Genomic DNA, 22,780 nt, shown 5'->3' on the forward strand with positions numbered 1-22,780 from the left:
TATTCTTAAATAACATGCATATAAATAATTTTACCAATTGCTGTGAATACAGGGAATTCTTGCAGCTGTTAATTACCTCAAAATGTTTATTGTTTTTATGCTTTGCCATAATATTGCTACCATTATTTAAAACCTATTTCATTTCTGTAAGCCCATGTAAGCAATGCCAAAAATATTGGGAGAATTCATTATTTACCCTTTTGAAAGGCTCCACGTGTGTCTACATTTCTGTTTTACTGTTGTTGTAATTTTCTTAGTTCCTTGTTCTTTGTGAAATTTACCCAGACTCTTCTCAGTCTTAGAGGGAATGGCAGACCTATTTCCAAGTCATGATTTTGTTTCTTTTTATTCTGACCAACACACTGTTCTTTGTCACTTCTGAATGGACTTTCAGGTCATCTTCCAAGTCTTAGGTTTAGTAATATGTGTATTTCTAATAAATTTCCACCCTTCTTTCATTTCTCTTTTCCTTTTCCCTGTCAGAGGCATTTCAAGAACACAGGCTCCTTTGGTTACAAGGTACTGTTTCTTGGTTATGTGGAAACACGGAAGGTCAATTGGACATAGATTCTTCCCTCATGTAGCTTATTCACTAAGTTAGCACATTAGCCATAACACTTTCAGTGGCAAGTAGCCCAAGGCAGGAGAGAATTTAGGTCTTTCCACTAGAAAGACTGTGGAGTTGTTTACATTCCAGAAACAAATTACAAGATCAGGTAAGAGTTCGTATTGAAATCGTTCAAAGCAGCAATCAGCACATTCTGTGGTATAAGTTCCAAAGACCATCCCAAAGGTGACCGACTGCTGGACTGCTACCCTCCACTTGATCTATCCTGTCATTCGTTCATTTTCATTCATTCATTCTTCCACCCATTACTTATTGAACTCTTATAATTGCCAGGCATTTGGTGCTGGGGATTTAGAGATGAATAAAAGAGAGTTCTGCCTTTAAACGAGTTAGAGTCTAATCTGGGGAGATAACAAACAGCCAAGCCCATAAAGAAGTAAAAAAGCATCAGGGGGTGATAACTTCCTATGAAGTATAAGTGAGGTAATGGGCCACTATTACACGGGATAGCCAAGGAAAGCCTGTCTGAAGTGGTGACATTGGACCAGAGATTTGAATGAAGGGTAGCTCTGTGAATATCTGGGGAGGAGCCACCCAAGTGAAGGGAGCAGCAGAGGCAAAAATTCTAGGAAAGCATTAGCTTGACAAATATTCTAGGGCCAGTGAGGACTTCATAGCTTTTTGTTATTTTTTTTTTCTGTTTTCATTTTTGTTCTTTTGCTAGGTGTAAAATAGCTAGAATTTGATCAGTGGATTTTCCATGGCCAAAAAAGAGGTTTGCCCTCCTGTGACCACATTATTGCACCCTCTGAAAGTAGTTACTTTGCACCACCCTGGCCAAGGGAGAGTTTCTTGTCCAGGAACCTGAATCAATGTATTTCAGTTGAGCTGTCTTTTTTCCACAAGTATTTAAGCTCTTTAATTCCTTAGAGATAATTATCATCCCCATACTTAATTATTTTCCCCTTAGCCTCTGTTATCTCCTTTAATGTTATTCAGGAGCTGGGTTCTCCAGACCTTTATTGTTTTGCCATTAAGTGTCATCAGTAGTGGTTGGGAGCTAAATTCAGCATTTCACACTCTTCCCTGCCTATTCCCTCTCCCATTTCTTCTGTGGATAGAAAAAAAAATTACATATGTTATGAAATTATCATATACATGAGTTTGAGGTCATTTGTTTTCTATCATAATAACTTCTTTAAAAATTTTTATCCATATTAATATGGATGTTTTTTGTTGTTAAATTGTAATCTGCCTTCCTGTATATAAATATTTTAAGTTTATTTATTTATTTTGAGAGGGACAGAGACAGTATGAATGGGAGAGGGACAAGAGAGAGGGAGAAAGAGAGAGAATCCCAAGCAGGCTCTGTGCTGCCAGTGCAGAGCTTGATGCAGGGCTTGCACTCATGAAACTGTGAGATCACGTCCTGAGCTGAAAACAAGAGTCTGACGCCTAACCAACTGAGCCACCCAGGTATCCCTGCCTGCCTGAATTTAAACTAGAGGTGGTAGGTGGAGAGATGGTAACAAGTATGGATGTCACTCCTGCCTACTGTTATCTACTACAAACTGTACCCAGAGATTCCTTCTGAAATCCTTCTGAGTTTTCAGGAGCATCTAAGGTATCTGCAATTGGAAAATTGTGAAGTACAGGGGCGCCTGGGTGGCTCAGTCGGTTAAGCGGCCGACTTCAGCTCAGGTCACGATCTCGCGGTCCGTGAGTTCGAGCCCCGCATCGGGCTCTGGGCTGATGGCTCAGAGCCTGGAGCCTGCTTCCGATTCTGTGTCTCCCTCTCTCTCTGCCCCTCCCCCATTCATGCTCTGTCTCTCTGTCTCAAAAATAAATAAAACGTAAAAAAAAAATTAAAAAAAAAAAAGAAAATTGTGAAGTACAGGATATATTCTGCCTTAATCAATGCATAATTTTCTCTTTATTTTTTATTTATATGGGGATTTACCCAATTAGTACAAGAAATATTATGAATGCCACATTGAATTCTCTTCTTTTAAGTTTATTTATTTATTCTGAGAGAGAGAGAGCATGCGCACAAGCATAAGTGGGGGAGGGACAGAGAGAGAGAGAGAGAGAGAGAATCCTAAGCAATCTCCACACCGTCAGTGCAGAGCCTGACATAGGGCTCAGTCCCACAAAATGTGAGATCATGACCTGAGCCCAAATCAATAGTCAGATGCTTAACCCATGAGCCACCTAGGTGCCCTGAATTCTTATGATTTCCATATATAAATTTTTGTAAATATTTATTTATTTTTGAAGGAGAGACAGAACACGAGCAGGGGAGGGCCAGAGAGAGGGGGAGACACAGAATCTGAAGCAGTGTCCAGGCTCTGAGCTGTCAACACCGAGCCCCATGTGGGGCTTGAAGCCACAAACTGTGAGATCATGACCTGAGCGGAAGTCAGATGCTTAACCAACTGAGCCACCCACGCACCCTTTATGCTTTCCATACATAAACCACTGTGATCTTTGCAGTGTCTTCATTTATCATTCTTTTTTATCTAAGTAATTTAGATAGTAAATTCTGTTAGCATGGACTCTCGTCTAGGCTTCGGTGTCTAGGATGGCACTGAGCATATATTAGGTGTTTAATTCTTGCAACAACCTGTGGGTTGGAATTATTTGCTTACTAATGCCCCTTAGATTGGAGATGGTGTGGGAATCAGTGATTTCCCAGGTTTACATGGCCATTGAATGGTAGGGCTGAGCCATGCTCTTAATCATTGCATGATTTCGTTATCTGGTATCATACTAACATCCTGTGGATATATTTTGCTATATCAAAATGATTTGTTATTTAAACTTTCTATTCATTGGTCAGATTTCCATTTTCAGGTTGAAAAAATAAACCCATGATTTTCAGGACAGAAGCAAATATCATATTTGTTTTCCAGTTATGTATGAGTACTTTTAACTTCTGTATTATTTCTATTGATGTGTATTGATGACAGCAGTGGGTCCAAGTTTGCCTTATCTCTATGAAAAAAACATAAGAATTGTCTCAGTTGCTATGTAGAATGACAAAATGTTGCCCACTATAGTGAAATATTTAGTACTTTGCTGCAGAGAGTTACCAGATAGTTTGTATGATGTCACAAATGGAACAGTTGACACTTAGGGACCAGGTTTTGCCTTTTCCCAATAGTCTAACTTTTTTTGTATTCATAAGAATATTGAATGGAAATTTAATCAACTTACTATTCTATAATGAAGAATGTTTATTTGCTGTAATTGAAAAAAAAGGCCATAAAGATTACTCAAAAGGATAGTTCTTAGTCTGAAAAGAACACTAATGTAAAGATAAACTTACATAAAAGGAAGCTCTTGTAAAATGTAAACACTATGAGCAATTATAAAGATACTATTAATTGAATATATATATTGTATGCCAGGAAATTTTCTAAGCATTTGCTATTTTATCTCTTTTAATCCTTAAAACACTATTATTTCCTTCTAATAGATTTCTTTTTTAAAATTAGAATCTAGGGGTGCCTGGGTAGCTTAGTCGGTTAAGTGTCTGACTCTTGGTTTCAGTTTAGGCATGATCTCACAGTTTTGTGGGTTCGAGCCCCGCATCGGACTCTGTACTGACAGCACCAAGACTGCTTGGGATTATCTGTCTCTCTTTCTCTCTCTTCCCCTGCCCCACTCATGCTATCTCTGTCTCTGTCAAAATAAATAAACTTAAAAAAAAGAAACTGAGAACTTAAAAGTTTAAAAAAAAATCATGTTTTAAAAACTAGTAATCAGAGTTGGGACTGAAGACTCCTCTGGAATCCCAAGTCTATATCACCAATTTATACCATTTTTTAAAAAATTATTTAAAATTACATATTCTTTGACATGATTACTTTTATAATACATTTCCCCCACTAATGTAAAGTGTTGAGGAGGTAAAGATTATGTATGTTTAACTCACCACCCTTTTTAACATATATAATATATATGAAGTGTATATTTAATAGATATTCAAGAAAATGTGTTGAGTGAGAAACATCTTGAGTTCTGAATCCTGGAATCATCAAAACATTAAAAGTGTTACAGCCTTCTTTCAGAGACTTTTTGGGGGGCTGGGGTTGGGGAAGGGCAAAGTTTAGCTTGCTTGGAAGAAAGTTGAGTTTTGTAAATTTGGTGGTGTAGTTATAAGTAATGGAATCCACTGACTCCATTTTCTTTGACCATGAGGCTTAAAAAAGAGGTATTAGCAAGAATCACAGAAGTCCCAGGGGGAAATTCATGACTGGAAGGGTTGTTATACACTGATCTGGAAAGGACTTCCCCGGAATCACGACAGGGAGGTTTAAGATAATGGACTCTGGTCCAATTCCAGAATATCCCACTTATTAGCTATAGACTTGTTAAAATGACTGATCTTCTCTGTACCCATATTATCTCATCTGAAAGTTGGAGATCATAATAGTAGCTACCTTATAAGATTGTTATTATTAAGATTAAATGAATTACTTGTCAAGTTCTTAGAACAGTGCTTGGCACATAGTATTTGTTATCTAGTGTGTATTACATGTATGTTCATTTTGGGATATCACTTACTATATATGCTCAATACTTATTGATCTTAAAGAATGGATTAAACATCTGATTGGAAATTGAAAGGTATTATTTGGTAATTAAGGTATTCACAGTCCTGGAATTAAATGATAATGTCCACATGCTAGGAACATAAAGGAATTCTGGGGAAAATTTATTTTGAAAAACAAAATAAAGAACCAGGAGTTAGCAGCTAGTGCCCAGATTGTGAAATCAGAGTTAATGGTCTATATCTGTATACATACATAGCATTAATACACTTAATTTGCCTTTTGGCAAAACAATATAGCACTGAATCCCATGTAATTTCTGGTTCTCTACCACATTTCTGGTTACGTGTTACTTTCGTCCTTTTCAGGACAAACAATTGCTTGTTTTTAAACTGTAATCACTGTACTTTCTCTTACCTTATACTGTGAAAATTATGCAAACAAGTGACACTCATAACTTACATGTTTTTATACTAGGAATTCAAAGAAAATAAATACGTTGCTTATGTGACTTTATTTCTCGATGCCAAATTTGCCTATTATTCCTTTTCCCTATTTGCTCATTTTCTATATTATCTTTAACATGACATTTGAAATTGATACAGAAAAGACAAGTAACTCAGAAGTCAATAAAGTAAGATTCTGACATATTTATTTATTATGTGATGCAAGTATTTTGCTTTGCTCTTTCAAGATCTATCTTCTCTATAACAAGGAGTTTCATAGGTACTGTTTCCGGATTTTACATTTTTGCATGTAATGTAATTATAAGATTTAGTTACAGTGTGGGCATTAGTGTTTTAATTTTTTTAATGTTTATTTATTTATTTATTTTTTTTGAGAGAGAGAGAGAGAGAGCGAGCATGAGTGGGGGAGGAGCAGAGAGAGAAGGAGACACAGAATCTGAGGCAGGCTCCAGGCGCTGAGCTGTCAGCACAGAGCCTGACGTAGGGCTCGAACTCACAAACTGTGAGATCATGGCCTGAGCCGAAGTTGGACACTTAACCAACCAAACCAGCCAGGTGCCCGGCGTTAGTGTTTTGTTTTGCATGGCACAGCCATCGTGTGTGTGTGTGTGTGTGTGTGTGTGTGTGTGTGTGTGTGTGTGTGTGCATGTGCATCCGTGCACATGTGTGTTGCAAAAAGCGTGGTTACTCCACTACTTCCTCAGCTCATGACTGAAACCCTTGTTCTAATTCAAGGAATAAATAAAGAGCTGTTCGAAATTATAATAATGGGTACTTTATTCATCTTCTCTGTGGAAATCAGCCCAGGAAGCAAATTAAAATTGTAAGGCTGTCCAAAACAGAATTATTTTTGTGTTTCAACTGCTACGTAATTGAGCCCCACCTTCTATAATTTTAACTTTCTAGACATTTTCTCATGGGATGGTTTTTCGTATAGCCCTTAGGAGATTCCACTGAAATCATTTACTATATATTGCAGCTCCTCCCTCAATCCCCACTGCGCTAAGTGGCGACGATTCTGGTAGCTGTCATGTTTGGAAAATACCATGATGCCACGAGTTAATTTCATACCTGTCATGAGATCTTTGCATGAGATCCCAGGGGGCCTTTCAGTGTGTCACAGTTCTGCAAGCCATTCGTTAGTTCCTTTCAAAGCAATGACCCATGGCCAAGAGATCTTGTCGCAACACATGGCGACACCTGTCACCAGGTTTTGTGATTGGCATAAAATTAACCTGTTTTCCTCTTTGATTTGTTGCTTTTTAAATAATATCCATAAGAAGGACAAGAAGAAATTGTATTTGAAAAGCATTTACTGTCACTTTCAAGAAGCATAATGGTAGATTTGGTATACTGGACCTAATGAATAGAACCATTTCCTTGTGGAGATACACACACAGTTATTCAATAAAGGTGATATTTTTGTGAAGTTCTGAATGGTAGTCTGAAAATCTCAGATAGGAGTAGTGTTTCAGTATTCGAACTCCATCAGGGATTGGAACAAAGCAAGAAATGACATTATTTTGAATCTTGTTATGGAAGAAAAATCCAGGGAGCTTGGATTTCAGATATGAGTTTGCCCTTAGCTTTCAAATGGTTTCAAGCAACTTGAGATTCCTCTGATATCTTTGTATATTTCTCATGCCCGGATCTTAATATTATTATGGAGACGTGCATAAAATGGACCTCTAGAATAATATTTAGAGTTATGACAGATATCTGAGAAAAATAAATTAATGGTGTTTAGCCTTTAGGTCCTTAGCAATTTATCAGTTACTTTTAAGGATAAGGACAGAGAAGAAAATAGGTGACCGCTTATCTGTGCCTTTCTACCTCACTGAAACAGTATAATTATTTTGATCGAATTATTTTTCTATGGAGAAAGTATCTGGTTCCGTGCATTACCATAATATACTTTATCTTCTACCAATTTTTAACTTCTTAAAATGTATAGCTGTTGTCTTTTCCTCTTCTTGATTAAGTTAAATGCTTTTTAGATTCTTAATATCCAAATACAGTAAGAACAAAGATGAATTTAGTCATTTCTTTTCTTTTTTTCTCTCTACCAATTCTCAGGACTAAATGGCATTGTTCTTCTCCAATCCGTACTGGTTGCTCTGTATTCTGGAGTAATCAATTTTTCCTGGCGTTTCTTAAATGGTCTTTATTATTCAGTGAATTCCCTTTGAAAGTATAAACATTAGTCCTTGTTGTATGGCCTTAGAAATTGATGGCTGCTGTTCTCAAAGGATGGTGGACTTGGGATGATTGAAAGTGCAGAGCAAAGAGCTGAACTAAAACAATGGAATCTGGGGAAGATGGTACTAGAGACAAAGAGAGACGAGGACAGCAATTGTGAAATAATCTGAAGTAGGGATTGGGGATTTAAAGCCTGCTTAGATGTGATTAATAGATGCTGTAAAAATGAAATGCTGAGCCAAGGGGATAAAATGCACTTGAAAAGTCCCTTGAAAATGTGTTAATGCCTTTACTTGGCAAGCATTTTTTTTTCATACTGAGTATAACACCATTGTATGAAAATACAGATTTTTTCCCACATTATCTAGTGTTTTTTTAAGTGCTGATTATGGTTATGTTGGAATAACCAGGTTATTCCAGGTTTCTACTGGACAAAAAGAAAACAAACAAAAAAAGAGGCCTTTACTGATACTGCATTGGTCTTAAGGCCTATCTTTGCTAAGTCAGGATAAAGGTAAAATGTAAAAATAAAACACATGTTTAAAAATGTTGCTGATAAACTAAAGGTATTTATTTTAAAGCTAACAACAGTGATGGCACTTTGTACCTAAAGAATGAGAGATTTTGCATGTAACTGAAATAAATACCTTTTCACTTTTGACATGGCTGGTATCTAAACTATTTTCCAAAAAGTATGTAAAGAAAATTGAAAATCATTCCTTTAAAAAGATAAAAACAACAATTTGTGGCAAATCATTTTATTATTAAGAGCAAACTGACAGGGGTACCTGGGTGGCTTAGTCGGTTGAGCATCCGACTTCAGCTCAGGTCATGATCTCACAGTTCATTGAGTTTGAGCTCCATGTTGGGCTCTGTGCTGACAGCTCAGAACCTGGAGCCTGCTTCAGATTCTGTGTCTCCCTCTCTCTGTCCCTCTCTCCCTCACGCTCTTTCTTTTTCTCTCAAAAATAAGTAAATGTTAATTTTTTTTTAAAAAGAGCAAACTGAGGACCTGTAAAATAATTTAGATAGCATTAAAATGCTGAAACATTTTGGCAAAGCTGACTCATAATTGCTTCTGATATTTTCACTACACGTGAGAAAGATCTTAGAAAGACACCTGAATCTGTCTAAAGGGCAGCATTTAAGAATGTGCAGAAAGGCCAAGAGTCAGGAGGTGCTACCACTGTAAACCATCACTTTGACTACAATAAAGAAAATCACTTTTTTATATGAGGAGTCACTGAAGGGTAAAGAGATGACCTGGAACTTATGTTTGTGGTTGATGTTTAGTTTAATAAATACTCTCCTCTGCTCTTCTGACTACTAGATTGGAAATCTTTCCTCCCTGGTTTTATGAGTTTTATGAGCAATATTAGCAAAGTGCTCCTGTTAATACACACACACACACACACACACACACACACACACACACTAAAATTACTGGCTAGAGAATTTTCCAATTAACACTGTCACAATCTAACCCAGATGTTCTCAGCTGGATTGCTTTTGTGCGCCTCTCTCCCAGACAGCACCTGACAATGTACAGAGGTATTTTTGATTGTCACAATTTGGAGGAACGGATGCCTCTGGCCTTTCCTGGATAGAGGTCAATGATTCTTCTAAAAATCCTTTAAGGCACAGGGTGTATCTCACAATAAAAATTTATTCATTCTAAAGTTTGAATAATGTTCATGTTGAGAAACCCTGCAACCAGTTTAAGTACCTTAGTCTCCATAGTAATTTTGCAGTATTACAGAATTATTCTTTGTTTCTACCTCTGCACCCTAGGAAATTTTCTAGGAGCTTGGGATGAATCAAGAGTGCATAGAAAGGGGACTCCTGTATAAGTGTTCAGTCCTGTGCTAGCTTGTAAATTTCCTTGCTTGACTTCAGTACGGTGCTTTGACATTAGCATTTAATGTCAAAGTCACCCAGTTAAGGCCACCACCTCTTATAAATTAGGTTGCTGGTAAAATTGTGATCAAGCTTGTTCTCCTGGACTACCAGGGCCCTGAAATCCTCCCTTTCTTGTTGTCCATCTCAGGCCTTGATCATGCTGCTTATGCCTCTCTCCGTCTTGACCACATCATCTATCCAACTCATCAGTAGAGTCCTGTGATGGTTAATATTATGTGTCAGCTTATCTGGGCCATTGTGCACAGATATTTTGTCAAACATTATTGTACATGTTTCTGTGAAGGTAGTTTTTAGATAAGATTAACTTTTATATCACTGGACGTTAAGTGCATGTGTTTGTGTATTTATATACAGGTAGATACAGATACACACACACCCTGGTGTTTCTGTGGAGAATTCTTACTAATAAAGGTCTATTTCATCTTGGTACAGTGGCCCTGTGGCTTTTATATTCAGCAATTCCTGTACTCTCCCACAGAAGTCCATAGAAATTTTTGTATCTCTCCAAGTCTTCCATTTCCTTGTTGATCTTCTGCTTAGTTGTTCTATCCATTACTGAAAATGAGGTATTGGTCGTTAACCATTACTATTGAATTGCCTATCTCTCCCTTCAATTTTGTCAGTTTTTGTCTTGTGTATTTTGAGGGTACAAAATGGTACCTCTATCTAATGGTAGATTAGATTTGGTTACTTTTTCCAAGTATTTATATGTTTTTTTCCATCCTTTTACTTTCATCCTATAAACATCTTTGAATCTGAAATTTTTCACTTACAGACAACACAGAGTTGGGTCATTTCATTTAAACTATTCTGGCAATCTCTCTTTTTAATTAGAATATTAAATCTTTTATATATGTATTTTTTAATTTTTTGTAATGTTTATTTATTTTTGAAACAGAGAGAGGCAGAGCATGAACAGGGGAGGGTCAGAGAGAGAGGGAGACACAGAATCTGAAACAGGCTCCAGGCTCTGTGCTGTCAGCACAGAGCCCCACGCGGGGCTTGAACCCACAGACCGTGAGATCATGACCTGAGCTGAAGTTGGATGCTTAACTGAGCCACCCAGGCACCACTATATATTCATTTTTAAAAAATATAATACCTTTATTTGAGCTATTACAATATAGCAAAGCTAGTTAATTTAAATGCTAGCTAGTTTAGCAAAGCTAGTTAAGTTAAAACGCTTAACCCACCGAGCCACCCAGGTGCCCCGTAAATCCTTTTATATTTAATATAATTATTGATGTAATACAATTGTCATCTATTATTTTGCTATTTTTCGTATATGCTTATATTTTTGTTTTTCTATTCCTCTTTTACTTTCTTCTTTCATTTTAAATAAATATTTTTCTAGTGTATCATGTTATATCTCTTGTTTCTTTTTCTATATTTAAAAAAGTATTTTCTTAGAGGTTCTGCTAGGATTACAGTTGGCATCTTACCTAAACCAATCTAGTTCATAGAAATCCTAAGTTACTTAAATGGTATATAGAAGCTTTGTTCCAATATATCCCTGGTATCTTCTCTGTCGTTTGTGCTTTTATTGTTATACAAATTATATCTTTATATAATGTTTACCTTTTTTAAAATTTTTTCTACAGTTTTTAAGTCGGCTCCGTGCCAAATGTGGGGCTTGAATTTATGACCCTGAGATTGAGAGTTGCATTTTCTACCAACTGAGCCAGTCAGGTGTCCCTTGCCATTGTCTTTTAATCATATAGAAGAGAGTTACAAAAAACACATATAATGTTTTTTTTTTATATTTTGTTTACTAGTGTTCTCTATTTTGTGTGTATGTAGATTTCGGGTTCATATCTAGCATCCTCTCATGTCAGCTTGAAGGATTTACTTTGATGTTTCTTATAGGGCAGGTACGCTAGGCAACACATTCTCTTAGATTTTGCTTAGCTGGAAATGTATGAATTTCTCCTTAATTTTTAAAAGGTAGTTTTCCTGAATATAGAATTCTTGGCTGACCATTAGCACTTTGAGTAAGTCATCCCGCTGAAAAATATGGAAGACTGTATGAATTTGTATGTTGTCCTCATACAAGGGCCATGGTAATCTTCTCTGTATCATTCCAGTTGTTAGGCTGTGTGCTGGTAAAGCAAGGACTTTGGATCCCTCCATACTACAGGAGAAATGAGGAAAACACGAAGGAAGCCACCTCTGTCCTTCTCTACTTTTTAAAATTTTGTACATTAACTTAAATTAAGTTTTATATTCTTGCATTTTAAAGAGTGCACGTGAGTGGGAGAGAGGGGCAGCGGGGAAGAGAAAGAGAGAGACACTGAGGATCTTAAGCAGTCTCCACGCTCACTGTGAAGCTCTGTCCCACGACCTGGGATCATGGCCTGGGCCAAAATCGAGAGGTGGATCCTCAGCCAACTGAGCCACCCAGGCACCCTTGTCCTTCTCTTAATATAAATCCTCCCTTTGCTACTTCTCACCTATTTCATGGAATATGATATGTAGAATGCAGCACTTCCCAAGGAAACAAAAGATTTTTATTTTCTGTCCAGTGATCTAAGTGTAAGTCCCACTGTCTGGACATCTGATTGTTTTGTAACAACCTCTACTCAAACTCTTTCTTTGGATTTTAGTTTTCTACTTCCTCACGTACTACAGTACCATTCCTTTCACATAATTAATACATCTCTCACTTGACCTGGTGGTTTTCCTTTATGGGAAGGAGATACATTCCTTTCATTTAAAGGAAATATTATTATATTTATTTCATAGGACACTTAAATGAGAGCTAATCAGCAGTGTTTAGTTAAGTGGGATTTAAACATTTATTGTGTACCTATTATCTTAACCTTTGGGTTAAGATCAAGTGTATTGGATACATATTATGTTCCTGGTACTTTGCTAGGTAGTGGGGATACATTAGGGAAATATCAGTCCCTGTCCTTATGGGGCTTACCAACTTTGGAAGAGCCAGAGGGGGAAGAAAAGAACAAATAGTAAACAAAAGATATCACTGACAAGCATTTTGTTCATCAGGCACGAAGTTGTGAGGGAATGATGGGGATTACATCAGATTAGTGAACTAACAAGGGCTGTGAGGTGGCATTTAGTATATGTGCTGCCGAAACAAGCACTCTGAGGTGGCATTTAATGTGAGCTCTGAGGGGCGCCTGGGTGGCTCAGTTGGTTAAGCATCCAACTTCGGCTCAGGTCATGATCTCCCAGTCCGTGGGTTCAAGCCCTGCATCGGGCTCTGTGCTGACAGCTCAGAGCCTGGAGCCTGTTTCAGATTCCGTGTCTCCCTCTCTCTCTCTCTGACCCCCCCCCCATTCAAGCTCTGTCTCTCTCTGTCTCAAAAATAAATAAACGTTAAAAAAAATTTTAATGTGAGCTCTGAGTAGTAAGAGGACGTCAAAACAAAGATATGAATGAATTAGTGTTGACTTATTGCTTAAGGCACACAAAATTTGTTGGTGTGAATAGATGAGCATTTTCTGACATATTGATGTACTTATCTACCTGTAGATGTGAACCACACTGAAGTGTTTGTGTGGAAATCATTAGGACTCTGCCAAACGAATTGCAAAGTCTGGCTGATTTTATAACGAGTATGTAGTCCTACCAATGTAATCCAATTTACTGCTATGATGACAGCATAAAAAGTGGACCATTACAAAACCAAACATGAGATTTGCAGTGATTTAAATATCCCATGTGTCAAGAACTAAGAATTATTACAGGAACCCAACATATTTATTTCTACCTTCCTAACGTTGCATATCACCGAAGAGATGGCAATAACCAGAGAAAGCTGCTCAAAGGAAAATACTCACCTGATGTGTTTTAAAAAAGGAAGAGAAATAATGTTTGTCTTAAGGATGGCTTGTCTCTCTAACTTTGGTAGGCCCAAAGACATTACTCAGACCTTTCTGATTTGTCTATAAATTTGAACTGGATTAAGATACCCATTTTAAGGTGGGCATAACAGTGGATAAACTCATTTGGATTATGGATAGTTATATGCAGTTGTGGTAACAGGGAAAAAAAACCCTATAAACTTCTGAGTATGTAGATTGATTTATAATTTCATTGAACGTGGATAATGAAATTAAATGTAAAATATTGCAGAAGAAAGACTGATTTTTTTTATCAATCACAGTTTAATTTATGCTCATGAATGTTTTCGGTTTAAACAGAAATCCTAAGTAAACCATTTGGCATATACTTGCATTTTATTTTATTTTATTTTATTTATTTTATTTTTTTTAACGTTTATTCATTTTTGAGACAGAGAGAGACAGAGCATGAACGGGGGAGGGGCAGAGAGAGGGAGACACAGAATCAGAAGCAGGCTCCAGGCTCTGAGCCATCAGCCCAGAGCCAGACGCGGGGCTCGAACTCACGGACCGCGAGATCATGACCTGAGCTGAAGTCCGACACTTAACCGACTGAGCCACCCAGGCGCCCCTATACTTGCATTTTAAAGGCACATTGACTGGGGTGCCTGGGTGGGTCAGTCAGTTGAGCCTCCAACTCTTGATTTCGGCTCAGGTCATGATCTCATGGCTCCTGAGATCAAGTCCTGAGTCGTGCTCCACGCTCATAGCACAGAGCCTGCTTGGGATTCACTCTCTCTCTCTCTCTCTCTCTCTCTGCCCCACTGTGTCTCTTTCTCCCCCTCTCTCCCTCAAAATAAATAAACATTTAGAAAAATTGAAGGCAAATTTGCCTACTGGAAGTAACAGGCTGTTTTGCAAGCATCACTGAAATATTAATTCGAATAAAGGTTCCATTATGAGGTCTTCACCTTTTATGCTAGATGCCGGAGCAAGTCAAAATGGCACCTGCAAGTCACACATTTTGAAGAAAGGCAGAATTCTATAAAAAGGTAAGAGATGAATTACAAAAAAGACAGTTGTCATTTGATAAACAAATTATTGCCATTAAGTGACTTGGGCATTTCAGTGAACTTTGAAGAGGTCCCGCTATTTTTTTTTTTTTTTTAATGTTTGTTTATTTTTGAGAGAGAAAGAGAAGAGCATGAGCTGGGTAGGGATAGAGAGAGAAGGAGACAGAGGATCCAAAGCAGGCTCTGTGCTGCCTGGAGAGAGCCTGATGCCCTGATGTGGGGCTCAGACTCACAAACTGTGAAATGATGACCTGAGCCGATGTTGGACGCTTAGCAGACTGAGCCACTCAGGTGTCCCCCCCACCATTTTCTCTACAAATATCACTGGCCTTTAAAAAGTAGTGTTACCAGAGAAGCCAAAGTGTATTTCTATGCTGCACTTAAATAATTGAGTACAAAATTCAGTACAGTCAGATAATTACAGGGAGCCAGAGAAGATGATCATTTCAATTCTTTCCTTAATTTTCCTTTGACACGTAGTAGTTGAAAATCAGTCTCAAAGGTCCAGCCGTGCTCTGGAGTGCAAGCCTGACGCCCCCACAGGTAATTTCGGACAAGTTATTTTGCCTCTACTTTTGTTTACTCAGCTGTAAAATGTGGATGGTAACCCGGGTCTTCTATGGTTGTTGTGACCATGAACTGCAATATTCTATGTAACCCACATGTAACAAAGCCATTGCTTGATAAATATAGCCTTATTATTAGCAATGTTTATTTCCTCCAGAAGTGGCTTGAAAACTCCCCATTTTGCCTTGCTCCTGTAGTCACTAATTATGAACAAATTGCAACATTGCACTGGTGCTTGAGGTAGGAAAGGAGAACGTTTGCAGTGAGCAGGAGCAGCATTTCGGGTCCCGTGTTGGTACCTTTCAGTTTTCCCTGTTATGTTTCTTTCTGGCAGTTTTTTTCTCTTACTTTCATAACGGAGCATAATTAGAATAAACAACAAAATTCACACTGAAGATCATTCATAGAGTTCATCACCCCCTGTTTTATAAGTCTGGTTTTAGGTTGGATATTTCCATCTAAGGAAAGGACTCTAAGGACTTTCCCAAGTCCCCTGAGATAGCCACGCATGCCCGATGCTGGATTACAGCACCCAGTTTGTCTCCTGCTTGGTACTTACCACAAAGACTTCTTTTTTGTTTGTTTGTTTGTTGGTTGGTTGGTCTTTTTTCTTTCCTATCATTGAAATGTAAATTCTCTTATGTCAGTGCCAAAGTCTGACTTGTTCATCCCTCTCCCTGGATGCTAGCTCTATGCCAGGCACATATGGACACTCACTGTGTAGTAATAGATGTTGATGATCTTATCTTTTTCTTCAAACCATAATTCTCAACTGGCACATTTACATCTTGAATTGTCTTTCATTTTCTCTTGTATGTACTTGTGCAAGGTACTAAACACATGTGTTGAAGTAATGGAAATGTGCTTTGGAGAAGATGAGCGAGCCATCTATTTGTGATCCTAGAATCAGTCCTAAAACTTCATCTATGGAGATTATAAGTGCCTGTCTTTGATTTGCTATAATCAACCATTTAGATTATGTTTACAGCACATGGAACTAATGGGATTTAATAACATTCTTTATTGGTGTCCATTAGCTCACTTTTTTTAACTTGGATTCTGACCAAATTATCTCCTCCTCCTCAGTATACAGGAGAAAACAAACTAAATTAAGGTGCCCAAGTCAGTACATTTAATACAGTGTCGTATATTTTCCATCAGAAACTTGGTTACTACTTCAAGATTTAACCTTATTTTTCCATTAGAGGGTGACAGTTTATCTAGTATCTCCTCTAAGTCCAATCATTGTGTTAGATTCTTGCAAATTTTAGGTTCAAAACGTGTAGAATTTACATACAAAATTTACATACACATATATACAGTTTGTGATATAGCCATAAGGTAATTAGCAATTGGTTACAATTTGCTGCTAATGAGGTCAAGGGTACAGACTTACTGTTCCTCTGAGTATATATATATTTTGGCCCAGTTCCATTTCTGCAGATTTTACTCTGACCCCTGGGCTGCTGTTTGAAAATTGCTGATTGTCACTGGAGGAGGTCATTTAGGAGGATGTGAGTGGTTCCCTGCTGACCCTGCACCTCTACTGGTCAAGGCTCTCAGCGTTTCCCTGACAAATGGCATGTGTGGTGTGTTTTATCTTTGTATTCTCTTTATGTCAGGCTTTGTCCACAGGGATGAACATTAAAAGTTTTTTTAAATCAACAGGATCTAGAACATCATCTTTATATAGAGAAAGAAGCTTATTATTCAACAAAGCTTGAGATGAGCTTGATTGTGAAACTGAGGAGTATTTAATAGTTGTTTGCTATATTCCGTCCTTTTGAAAACCTTTAATCAATACCTCTTCCATAACATCAAATGACATGGTGAAGTGTGATTTAGGGGAAAATGTGTGAATTAGAATCCTAGGATTCAGGCAAAAAGAAAAAAAAGATAGATGGAATAGGGAGGCATCATTTATTTTGCTTTAATTTCTTGGTCTTTAAGAAAACACTATTCTTCATTTAAAAGGGAGTTATGGAACAAATATAGATATAATACTTTGGAGATTAAAAACGCACTTGCTGTGAAGTTTCTTTTTTTCCCTGAAGACTTGAGAACTTGGTATGCTATTTAATTCTGTAAATGTACTATGGATACTGTTATTTAATCTTTGAATTTTTTTTCTTTGCTTCATCTTCTTTTATGGATTAAGAGGCTTTATTCTGAAACTAACTCAAATAGGAGAAATGTAATAAAACCTAACTAAAAAAACAAAAACATATATAGCTGATTCTCATTATTCATGGTAGTTGTGTTCTATAAAGTTATCACAAATACTAAGTAAATGCTGAACCCCGGATCCTGGGGAAATACAGGCTTAGGTTTCTATTAGCTTCTGGTCACAGCATTTCAGTCAACTGATCAATGCATAACTCTGTTTTAAGTATGTTTTTATGTAATCATTTATTTAATGTATATTGTTTATTCATTAATATTGGACTCAGGGCCAACAGCACTGTAACTCATTCCTGAATGAAATGTAATACAAATGTTTCCCCCCCAAGACATATCATATCATAGCCTTCTTGCACTTAGGAACACCAGGCAGTGCTTTCACAATGCTTTTAAACAGCAAGCCATTTTAAATAGCAAAATCACCAATAAAAAGCCTAAAAATGAGAAAAACTAAATAGATCATGAATAGGACTCTCATGTGCAGTATGGGAATTAAAAAAAGAAGGTAGAGAATCGCCTTGTTCAACTTCGGCTGAAACAGGTGTGTTAGGCAACTTAAATTTTTCTGTGCCCCGTGCATAGTTTGTATCTGACCTTAAAAGTGCTGTGAGTACTGATTTGAGGGCGATAGGTTAAATTTAGCTACTAGGTAAATTTATAAATATGGTGTCTGCAAATAATGAAGACCAGCTGTATAAGCATTTTAGGTTAGAAAAGAGAACTAGTTGTTCTCAGTCACTTAATGAGCCAATTAAAGATCATGGCTTAGTGTTTGCTTTCTTCTCTTGATTTCTTATTTGATTATTTGAGTGTCAAATTCTAACCAGTCATTCCTGACTAACATAATTTGGGAAGAAGCCATGGCTTGCTCACTTACCACTTTCAACCCCTGGCCCTATACCTGGAATACAGTAGGCATTCAGTTAAATCTTTTCAAGGTTGTATGAACCCCTTCCTTCATTTGTAAGAGGAATTTTGTGGAATTGCTGTAAACATTAAATGTCATTAAGGTGAGTACACCTGTAACCACATGCAAAAATGTTAGCTATGATGATCATTGTAAATTATTTTTAATAAGAGTAATTCTTATTTGTATTAATTTATAAATGATATTACATAGATTAATACATTAATATAAGACCTTTTGTGAAAGGAAGATTACCTATTTAATACACATTCATTTTTTCTTTGAATCTTTATTTTTGAGAGAGAGAGAGAGAGAGAGAGAGAGAGAGCGCGCAGGGGAGGGGCATAAAGGGAGACACAGAATCTGAAGCAGGCTCCAGGCTCTGAGCTGTCAGCACAGAACCTGATTCGGGGCTCAAACTCACGGACCATGAGATCATGACCTGAACCAAACTTGGACGCTTAACCTACTGAACCACCCAGGTGCCCCACTACACATTTAAAATATAAGTCATTTATTTAGTAGGTCCCTTAAGGCAAGGGCAGGAGGATAGATTTGTTAACAAAGGAAACTGTTGATTTTTCAGTTGCTAAAGAAGAATGACTTTTGAATCTTTTTATCTCCTGGAAATATAAAATGTAATCTTATAATAGCATCAGACACATCAGCCTAATTCTATTTCCTTATTTTTATAGATATTTTTTACCTACATCTCATTTTTATTTTCACTTGCAGAGCAAATTGAATAAATGAACTATACAGTTTTCCTCATGTTGATTTTGGTTTTATTTCTCCTTTGTTCTTTAGAGGGAATTAAAGTGTCTAGGAGTACAGAGCCAGCCCTACCAGCCTGGCCATATACTTGGTTTTCTGGTAACAGCTGTTTTAGGCCCATTGGTATAAATTTACTGTATAAAAAGTTTGGTTCATAGAAGTGATCAAGTAGTAAACAAATTCTGAACATTGGCATCTTCAGTTAATAGTATATAATTACTCTTCAAATAAGAGATTTTTAAAGGACACCTTTTTCTTCCTTTTTGAAATACTGACTTTTTGAAATATGAAATATGAAATATGAAAAATTTTGAAATATGAAAAAGATCCATATTTGCACTGGCTGCCTTAGAAGTGTTTGGTCTGTGCTTTTTCAGAATGATTGTCAGCAAACATAATGAGCCTTGGACCCATCCAGTAGCTTTGCTAACATATGTCTGCAGAAGGATTTTTAACATCCTGCTGACTGTGCTGGTCCTGTCGAGCCTCACAGCAGGAAAATTGTCTTTTGCAGCTCAGCTTATGAATATAACCTTTGCATGTTTGGAAATACTCCTTCTGAGGCAGGATTTATACTTATGCCTTGATTCCAAGTGCGTATTTTGATATCAGTGTTAAACAGGAGACAGAAGAGCTGACAGTGATTCACCTTGCACTTCTCATTATGTTAAAACTATCTGTTATCAGTATCTCATTCTTTATTGGATTTACTGCTGTGTATAAGCTCTGCAAATGATAAAGGTGTTTCTTACAAATTCACATTCCAGAAATGCTGGCTCTGTATTTTAAGTACTGTAAACATATCTAAGTGGTAGACATCATTTTCATTAAAAATGCTTTAAGTCAGGGGTGCCTGGGTTGCTCAGTTGGTTCAGTATCTGACTTTGGTTCAGGTCATGGTCTCACAGTTCATGAGCTTGAGCCCTGTGGGGAACTCTCTGCTCTCAGCAAGGAGCCTGCTTTGGGTATTCTGTCTCCCTCTCTCTCTGCCCCTCCCTCCCTTGTACTTTCTCTCTCTCTGTCAAAAATAAACATTAAAAAAAATGCTTTAAGTCAGGACCATAAAAGGGTGTATTGTTACCCCAAGAGGGCAGCTATTGCTTGAATGGGAACCTAATCTTTTAGGCCCTGATAGGGCTATCTGTGATAAGTGCACATATTTAATCACACAGACTTTTGTTTGCCTCTATCATGTATTTATTTAATTTGCTATTTTACGTATGGAAGTCAAGAGTCAGCTTTTATAGTCATTTAGAACATCCTTTTAAAATAATTATTTTCTAAATATAAAATTTTTATATTAGAAACACTGTCTGCAGCACCACAGTGGAAATTAATAGAGCCAACATAATTAGTAAGTTTGATTCACGATGCCCCAGGAGGTAAATCTTGTTAAGGGGAGACCTTGATGTTCTTACCTAAATGAAGTACCAATGTTTTTTAATGATTATTATCAACCTGATTGATAGGCTTATGGTAAGACCAAATAATGTTTATTAATTATGGTTGCATGTAAATATATAGATACAGCACAGTGCTTTATGTTAGTTTGTAAAATAAACATTGTATTTCATTTAAGTAATGAACTACTATGTAGTTATTAAAGCTGAGAAATGCTGAAGTAGAAACTTTAAAAGAAACGTGCTTAGGTGGGAAAGAAATATATTGGATTCTCAACCAGCTCGATCTTTCCCCATTCTGAAAAAAATAAGCAAATGTGAAACAAACCAAAAAAAAAAAAAACCACAAAACAATAAATATGGAATATTTATTCAGAAATCAAAGGTCAAGCAGGATATGTTCCAATATTTGTTGAGATACTGTTGAATCTCCTGCATCTTTCACCTCTGTGCTCCCATCAAAGATTCCAAAGAATGAATCTGAGCCACTGTGACTTGAAGATGTCGTGAACACATTTGTGTGTCTTACGTTGTGCTTCCTGATGCTATTATGGGGAAGTCTATCGAAGATTTTTAACAATAAAGGTTAGAATCATGAGGGCTGATTTTGAGTCTACTGACAACTAGAAAAATAATCAGAACTCATATTACTCACGTCATATTATTTGGTTGAATGTGCTTAGAAAAAACAAACTAGGGTTACATTTAAGTGATATTTAAAAAACAATGACCACATACAAAAGACAATTTGTTGTTGAAAATGGCACATTTTCATTTGTTTTATGGCTGAATAGTATTCCTCTGTGTGTGTGTGTATCATAATTTCTTTATCCATTCATCCATCGGTATACACTTGGGTTATTTCTATGTCTTGGCTATTGTAAATACTGCTGCAGTGAACATGGGGGTGCATGTATACTTCTTCTTCTGATCATGAAATTATTGTATTAGCAAAAGTACACCACAGCGAACACTAATATAGTCCACGTAATTAATAAGTTGGATTCACCACATCCCAAGATGGAATGTATTTTGACCTTCAGAAATGAAGTTAACTGGAATTCAGCATTCAGACTGCCTGATTGGCATAAAGTTACAAGTCATTAATTTATTCCATTTTATTGATTTAATAAACATATATAGAATGCTTGCTATGTGCCAGACACTGTAGTGCTATTGTAAGATATTTTAGATTACTTATTATTGTAATGATACTTACTACAATGATAATTTATTGACAGATGGAACTTGGGCTTTTTTCTCCTTCCTTCCTTCTTCTCTCCCTTCCTTTCTTTTCCTCCTTTTTTCTTTCTTTTCTTTCTTTCTTTCTTTCTTTCCTTCTGTTAGGTTTGCCATAAATAAGATTCCACCAATTCATTTCTCTTTATAAACACAATTTGCCTTCCAATCACTATCCCACATCTAACAGAGCGTAGAGACAAAGCTGGACTTTATGTATTTGGGGGAGTGTCTATTAGAATAATAAGGAGCTAACGGTTCATGTAGAATTACTCTCCTTACATAAACAATTACCATGCCAAAAAGGTTAGGGAAGAAGTCAAGGAGCAAACAGCATTTAATTTGTGAGAGTTTCCAATGCTCCAAAAGCACAGAAGGAGCAGCTGCTTAAACATTACTTGCCCTTTGACTAATGGGCAAAAGCACTGAATGGGACTTAGATGTATAAGACTTAAACAAAAGTACTACTACACCACCACCATGGGAAAAAAACAAAAAACAAAAAACAAAAAACTTTTCCAAAGTAGTTTGAAGTTATAATAAGAAAGAGACCACGGATGCAGAATTATCCATTGTTTTATTGTTTGAAAGTGTGGGGGTGGAAAAATAATTGTTCTTCTACTCTTCTAGTTTCTTGACTGAGAGTCCTCCTAATAAAAGACAGATTAACAGGAGAAAAAACAGTCAGCTGGCTGGTTAGTTCAGTTGGTTAGAGCGTGGTGCTAATAACAAGAGAAAAAACAAACATAAGTTTAATAACAGGTATACCTCTGATATACATGGGAGATACTCAGGAAAACGGAGTAATTCTCCAAAATGGTCCAAGCCATCACCTTAAATACCTTCTTCAGCTAAACCAAAGATGTCGGAGGAAAGGGAAGGCCTGTCATGGAAGGTTACTGGGAAAAGCATAGTAAACAAAGATCAGGATGTTATGTAAATTCAGGTTGTTGCCTTACAGATATGAGCTTCGAGAGATTTAGTGATCCCTCCTCTTCGTGGTACAGCCAGGAAGACACTCTGACAAATGGTGAATTCTCTCGTAAATGTAAATGCCTCTTACAAAAGGGTAACTCTGAGTTTCTCCTGTGCCAGCTGTTTCTGAAAGATAATAAGCCTAAAA

The 22,780-nt window shown here is 36.9% G+C and overlaps 1 protein-coding gene and 1 non-coding gene across 13 annotated transcripts in view; one reads left to right on the plus strand and one right to left on the minus strand.

The window, feature by feature from the left end:
- Window positions 1-22,780, plus strand: part of CHL1 (cell adhesion molecule L1 like) — a 198,530-nt gene that overhangs the window by 74,700 nt on the left and 101,050 nt on the right. The gene's annotated exons all lie outside the window — the stretch shown is intronic.
- Window positions 11,718-11,821, minus strand: LOC128775765 (U6 spliceosomal RNA). The gene has a single exon (XR_008420742.1). It is a non-coding gene; the product is annotated as a U6 spliceosomal RNA (small nuclear RNA).

The sequence above is a fragment of the Panthera pardus genome, unplaced genomic scaffold (assembly GCF_024362965.1).
Source record: "Panthera pardus isolate Hobbes unplaced genomic scaffold, ASM2436296v1 HiC_scaffold_8, whole genome shotgun sequence".
NCBI classification, from domain to species: Eukaryota; Metazoa; Chordata; class Mammalia; order Carnivora; family Felidae; genus Panthera; species Panthera pardus.